Source organism: Thamnophis elegans, chromosome 2 (assembly GCF_009769535.1).
Source record: "Thamnophis elegans isolate rThaEle1 chromosome 2, rThaEle1.pri, whole genome shotgun sequence".
Taxonomy (NCBI): domain Eukaryota; kingdom Metazoa; phylum Chordata; class Lepidosauria; order Squamata; family Colubridae; genus Thamnophis; species Thamnophis elegans.
Window position 1 is genome coordinate 166728026 of NC_045542.1, and position 7465 is coordinate 166735490.

At 40.1% G+C, this 7465-nt stretch overlaps 1 pseudogene; it reads right to left on the bottom strand.

Moving 5' to 3' along the window:
- Window positions 1–3563: 3563 nt before the first annotated feature.
- On the bottom strand, window positions 3564–5646 carry LOC116502547 (annotated as a pseudogene).
- Window positions 5647–7465: the final 1819 nt, after the last annotated feature.

Below are 7465 nucleotides of genomic sequence, written 5' to 3' on the forward strand. Positions count from 1 at the left end.
CCAGCAAGTAAAGGAACCTGGTTTTTAAGCATGGCGAGCTAAGGAATTCTGGGGGTTGAAGTGCACAAGTCAAAAAAGGACCAAGATTCACGGCTCCTGTTTAGACTCTGGCCTTCCAATTGTCAAAGATCTATTGTGCATCTGGCCTTTTCCAAGGAATCTTAGGCCTCTTCGCCAACTTCCCCCTTTTGAGATTTTAAAGCAAGGAACTATTCACCATAAGTCTTTCTCCATTTCCAGGGTGTTGAACATCAAAAGACTTTACAGTAGGAAAGCACTAGAAACAACTACAAACTATAATTCCACACATCTAAGCCAGGACTCTCCAAACTTGGCAACTTTAAGACTTGTAGACTTCAACTCCCAGAATCCCCTAGCCAGAATGGTAAGAGGAATTCTGGGAATTGAAGTCCAGAAGTTACCAGGTTTGGAGACCCATAAACTAGGCCCCGACCGATTTTTTTTAATTATTTTATTTGTTACATAAACAACACATACCCTCAATAGTGGGGGGGAAAGCAAAGCAAAAAAGAACAAGAAACAAAACAGAGAAGAAAAAAACATCACATATAGCATGTCATTTGGTTACAGGTATTTTAACATTTATCATTCTTATACATTTATTATTTCATTTAATAGGTAATATACGGTTTGGGTTGCTTTGTTTACCATCCCTTTATGTTGAGATGGTACTTCCGCCAACCCAGATATAATTTAGTATCATTTCTTATTCCCTTACCTTTACTAGTTTATCCTAACTATATTTCCCCCCACAGACACACTTTGTATAACAACAATTTAAAAAAAACCACAAGTATATGTTATAAAAAAGTATATCAGCTGGTTACAACAAGTTTTTGTGCATCTCTTCCATTAATTCATATTAATTCAAATATCTTAACTCAAATGTTTACTATATTAACATCATCATACCTCCACTTTTAATTGACTACAGTTATTTAAACATCCTTCATCCTTAACTATACCAAAGATTTAATCCATAACCACATGCTGGCATTTCATTTACTTATTTATAAAATCCTCCATTAACATCAAATCCTCATATCCTGTTTTAGCTAAACATCCATAATATTAATACCAAAAATTTCATCCTCCATATATATAATTTATTATCATTCTCCTTTCTTTAGTTATATCCTATATCCTATATCAGTCCTATATCAGCATTTTCCCCCTATTAGTTAAAATTTAACTGTATATAAGAGCCAAGGTGGCGCAGTGGTTAAATGCAGCACTGCAGGCTACTGCTAGATCAGCAGTTCAGCGGTTCAAATCTCACCGGCTCAGGGTTGACTCAGCCTTCCATCCTTCCGAGGTGGGTAAAATGAGGACCCAGATTGTTGGGGGCAATATGCTGACTCTCTGTAAACCGCTTAGAGAGGGCTGAAAGCCCTATGAAGCGGTATATAAGTCTACTGCTATTGCTATTGTATTTTTTATAATATTTATTATTGTGATTAATAACCTTATATATAGTCCAAATATATTTCTAACCTTCCCTTCTCATATCCAATTATTATTTATCATAGCAACTCAACATTATATACATTACTATCATTATCAGTTATTTTCAACTATACCTATTACAAATGAATTTAACTAGGTTTAACTAATTTTAAATTATACTCTTCCATCTATCAGCCTGTGTCTCTCTAGTAACAGAACAGCCTTAAATCTGTTGCCATTCGTGGGTCCAGTTCTCCAAACATCTTTATGAGCAAGTCGATACGAAGAAATCTTTGCACCTTTTTACTTATGGTGCCTCTATAATGCTGTCGCCCTCTTTTTTTCCTTTATCAGCTTGTCTTTAATTCTCAGTGGTGGTATCAAATGTTTTGCAGATGGTATTTCAGAAAGTATGAATTCTTTAATTTTCACTCCTCCTGCGCCCTGTCTTTTGAAGGAAATCTTCTGTGTGGCTGCTTCCCTTCAGACATTCCATTTTTCTCCCTCAGAAGTAAACCAGTTGCCCCGAATATCAGCAAATTGAGAATCTTATCTCTGACATCCTTAGTTTGTATTTGAAAAACATTCTCTGTTTTTTCCTCGTATTTTGTTGCTAAAAACACCAAATAATCCAATTTTCTCTCAATTCTATCTTGTGTGGCAGATAATTTCTGTAACGCTGAAAAAATCATTTGAATAGACACTTGAATAGACGCCATGTTTGTACGTAGTTAGTATTTTTCTTGAGAGCTCTGAGGTATTTGCAAATAAACGCAGCTGGGAGCTGTGCAATCTATGCAACCTTATCAGATCTTAGACCAATACAACCAAGCAATAAAAGTGTCAAGTTGTAAACAACCAAATTATAGTGAATTAGTTTAGAGCCCGCTTGCAGAGGATCAGAGGAGATGTTGGAGTAATCTATCCTTTGTCCGTGTGAATAACATTTAAAACATTTAAAAGGTAGGGTAGCCACCGTCCAAAAACCAATAAAAAGATCAAAATCGCCGCTAGATTCTTCTGTTCTTTAATTTAAATTAGCTTGAATTTTTAGGCGGACTGTTTATCTCTGAGTAATAAAATCATCTTACCAGCTAAAAACACTTTGACATTCTTTAAGGCTATCTGCAGTTTCAGTTAGCCTTATGGCTAATCCGGAAGTCACTGGCAAAGGAGGTTTTTTCCCAGATCCCCCAGAGACTTTGCGAACATCTCTGGGATCACTGGATCTCCTCCTACCTTTCACTGTCTCTCCGGGACAGCTTGGGTCCAAAAAGGGACCGTCCAAATGCTTCGGAATAGAGGAGTTTCAGGAGTAGCCTGAACGTCCATCTTCTCACTGCTAAGCCCCGCCTTCTTTCGGCCCCAACCGATTTTGATGTTATGAAATTCCTTCCCTGTTTCCAAAATGGGTTTCAGACTCACTTAACAACTGTCTTGTTTAGCAATGGAAATTTTGGGCTTTAATTGTGGTCATGTCAAGGGCTGCCTGTATTCTAAAGCTGGTTCCCTAAATTGTCCAATTTACTGACAAAAAACAGCCTATATCTGAACTGTATAAACGTAGCCTTTTAACTACTGTGTAAGTTTGGGTATTAATTTTAAAAAAACATAATATCATATGTCAGACAAGAAATCAGTGAAACACAACCAATGTTAGGTGGTGCAGACACAGCGCCATCCCTCCACTTATTACTTGTGACAAAACTCTCAAGCCTTGTATTGGTTCAATAGTTCATTCTCTTCCGTCACTTTGTCCCAGCGAAGTGCTCACCGAAGATCCCATTTCTCTTTGTTCTGGCGTGACTTTCTCCACAAGGGTGTAGTTGTAGATCCACTGTTGATTCCTTCCAACATTAGGGAAATATGGATGGTTGTCAACACCAGTTCTGCACCTCACCACTTAGGTTGCAATGTTCCTCCTGAAATATTTCACCATCTTCCCTATGCAATGTCTAAGCCAGCTTTCTGCACCCTAAGGTTGCAGAAAGCTGGCTTATCCCAGCTATTCTTATCCCAAAGGTGCTTTTTCAGGTGAACGGGTGCGGACGTGTGAGGCACATCCCCCTGCCCTACCCTAGCTTGATTTTTAGGCCTTACATCATTTTCATGCTGTGGGTCTTCTTATGGTAATTAAAGACATTCCCGGTTCTGAAATTCTTTCCACACTCTACACACTGATATGGCTTCTCCCGTGTGGATTCTTTATGCAGCATAAGATTTCTCCCGTCTTTGAAACTCTTTCCACAGTCGATGCATTTAAATGGCTTCTCTCCTGTGTGGATCCTATTGTGGGAGGTAAGCTGGGCACTCTCACTAAAACATTTTCCACACTCCAGGCATTTATAGGATTTTTTCCCTGAGTGAAGCCTTCTATGGCTGAGTGAATTATTGTGTCTAAAGCTTTTTCTGCAGTCGTGACATGTATATGGTTTCTCTCCAGTGTGGATCCTCTTGTGGCTATAAAGGTAACCACTTCTTCTGAAACTCATGCTGCATTCTGTGAAAGGGTTTCTCCCCTCCTTTTATGGATCGTCAGTTCTCCAGAATCACTGAAGCATTTTCCACACTGCTGGCACTGATATGGTTTCTCCTCAGTGTGGGTTCTACTGTGTAGGATGCAGCTATTTTTTGCATTGAAGCTCTTTCCACAAATGCGGCATTCATATGGTTTCTCCCTGGTGTGGAGCCTTTGTAGGAAGTGAGGGACCTCAAACTGGTGAAGCATTTGTCACATTCGGTGCACTTATAAGGCTTTTCACCCTTGTGGATCCTTTTATGGATATTAAGGTGACTTGTTTCACTGAAGCGCTTCCCACACTTGGTGCATTGATACGGTTTCTCTCCACTGTGGATATTTCTATGGGAAGTTAAGTGGCTGGATTTCCTGAAGCTCTTTCCACACTCCAGGCACTTGTACGGTTTCTCCCCTGTGTGGGTCCGTTTGTGGGTATTAAAGCTGCTAGAATTGGCAAAGCACTTTCCACACTGCAGGCATTGAAAGGGCTTCTGCCCTGTGTGGATTCTGTGATGGACAGTAAGATGACCAGATAAACGGAAGCTCTTTCCACACTCCATGCATTGAAATGGTTTTTCCCCCGTGTGGATCCTCTCATGTCACTTAAGATGAACTTTTTGACTGAAACTTTTTCTACAGTGCAGGCATTTATAACATTTCTCCCCTTTATGCATCCTATTATGTAAGGCTAGAGTGTCACGTCTGTTGAAGCTTTTTCCACATTCCAAACATTCGTAGGGTTTCTCCCCTGTGTGAATCCTCTTATGGTGAGTAAGGGCACTGGAGGTCCTGAAGCATTTCCCACATTCTGTGCGTTTATACGGCTTCTCTCCAGCATGGATCCTCTTATGTAAATTGAAGTTGCCTTTTTGTGCAAAACTCTTTCCGCACACTGTGCAATGATATGGCTTTTCCCCTGTATGGATCCTATTATGATAAGTGAGGTCACTTGCAGAGCGGAAGCTCTTCCCACATTCCAGGCATTTACATGACTTATTCCCAGTGGGGCTTTTTTTCTGGGAATTTGGTTCATTGCTCCAAGTAAACATCATTCTACCCTCCCTGCGTTTGTGCAACTTCTCCTCTCTGTGGATGCTTTGGTGGGAAGTAAGGAAGGCTCTGCTTTCAAAGGACTTTCCCCTATTAATCCATTGATGCTGCTTTGTCTCTTCGTGGACCCTCTTATGTGAACTCAGATGATTTTTCTGCCTGAAGGTCCTTCCACAATCCAGACATTTGTGTGATTCCTCTGCTTTGTGAGTCTTTTTATGCAATGTAAGAGAGCGGCTTGTACCGAAAATTTCTGCACACTCCGTACATTTGTACATTTCCTTCTTGTATTCTTTCATGTAAAGGAGGAGGAGGGCTCCTTCTGGATGCTGCCTGCTTTCATCTTGTTTCTCTCCAGAAAGGCTTTCACAACAGTCACATAATTCCAATCCATCTCGAAGTGTTTTCCCACACCTTGGACACACTTCTTTTTCTTGGCAATCCTCTGTGTCCAATAAGACATTGTTATCTGCATATGGGAAACTAGTGTAATTCTCCAGCTCAACCGTTAACAGGTTTTCCTCACAACTTTGCTTTCCATCCATCTTTTCTGAAACTTCCTTTTTCTCTTTTGGGAAAGCTACTACTGCCTCTTGGCCAGAATCCGCCATCTCCCATCCATCACCTGCTTGCAACAGAAAAAAAAAAAGGTTAAGACAAACTTAGGTGTAAAGGGGATCAAGCACCATTGCTCTATTTGAATATTTATCAATATTCTTCCAAACTCCCATTTGCCCAAAACATTGCCCTATGCTTGTTATTAAGTTGATATAAGATTTGACCTTTGGCTACTACTGTAAATATAAATATCTTAAGAGAATCCCTTACCTAAGGAGGCCATGTTCCTCTTGTTTTCCAGCATGATCTCTTGGTATAAGGCTTTTTGCTTAGAATCCAGCAGCGCCTACTCTTCCACGGAGAAAAACACAGCTACATCCTCAAGTGCTACCAATTCCTGACACAGGGAGAAGGAAAAAATACCACGTATTCCATGAATATTCCTAACAATGAACACTTCAATGAATTACATGCGAGTGGTTCCCATCTTCAAAAAAGGAAAAAAATAGATCCAGCAAACTATAGACCTATCAGCCTGACATCAATACCAGGAAAGATTTTGGAAAAGATAACCATGCAACGAATTAGTGAACATCTAGAAGTAAATAAAGTAATAGCCAAAAGCCAACATGGGTTTGTCAAAAACAGATCATACCAGACTAATCTTATTGCGTTCTTTGACAAAGTGACAAAATTAGTGGACCAGAGGAATGCCATGGATTAATTTACTTGGACTTCAGCAAGGCATTTGATAAAGTAGACCATAACCTACTACTAGACAAAGTAGAAAAATGTGGGTTAGACACCACCAGATGGATTCATAACTGGCTGACCAACCACACTCAACGTGTAGTCCTCAATGGAACTGCATCTATGTGGAGGGAGTATGCAGTGGAGTACCCCAAGGCTCTGTTTTAGGCCCAGTACTCTTCAACATCTTCCATGATCTGGATGAGGAGATAAATGGGGAACTCATCAAATTTGCAGATGACACCAAGCTGGCAGGAATAGCTACACTCCAGAAGATAGGCTTAAGATACAGAAGGATTTTGACAAACTTGAACATTGGACACTATGTAATAAAATGACATTCAATGGTGAAAAAAGTAAGGTTTTACATTTAGGCAAGAAAAGCAAAAGGCACAGGTACAGTACCTTGCTCAATAGTAGTAACTGTGAGAGGGATCTTGGAATCCTAGTGGACTACCATTTAAGTATGAGCCAGCAATATGCAGCAGCTGCCAAAGAAGCCAACACAGTTCTAGGCTGCATAAACAGAGGGATAGAATCAAGATCACGTGAAGTATTAATACCACTTTATAAGGCCTTGGTAAGGCCACACTTGGAATACTGCATTCAGTTTTGGTCACCACGATGTAGAAAAGATGTGGAGACTCTAGAAAGAGTGCAGAGAAGAGCAACAAAGATGATTAGGGGACTGGAGACTAAAACATGAAGAATGTTCGCAGGAACTGGGTATGTCTAGTTTAAAGAAAGAAGAACTAGGGGAGACATAATAGCTGTGTTCCAATATCTCAGGGGTTGCCACAAAGACGAGGGAGTCAACTTTTCCAAGGCACCTGAGGGTAGAACAAGAAGCAATAGGTGGAAACTAATCAAGGAGAGAAGCAACTTAGAACTGAGAATAAATTTCCTGACAGTTAGAACAATTAATCAATGGAACATCTTGCCTGCAGAAGTTGTGAACACTGGAAGAGAATGTTGGATAACCATTTGTCTGAAGTGGTGTATGCTTTCCTGCCTAGGCAGGGTGTTGGACTAAAAGCCGCCAAGAGACCAAGGTCCCTTCCAACTCTGCTATTGTATTATTAATCAGGAGGGAAAGGAAACTTGGAATTAAGGAGAAACTTC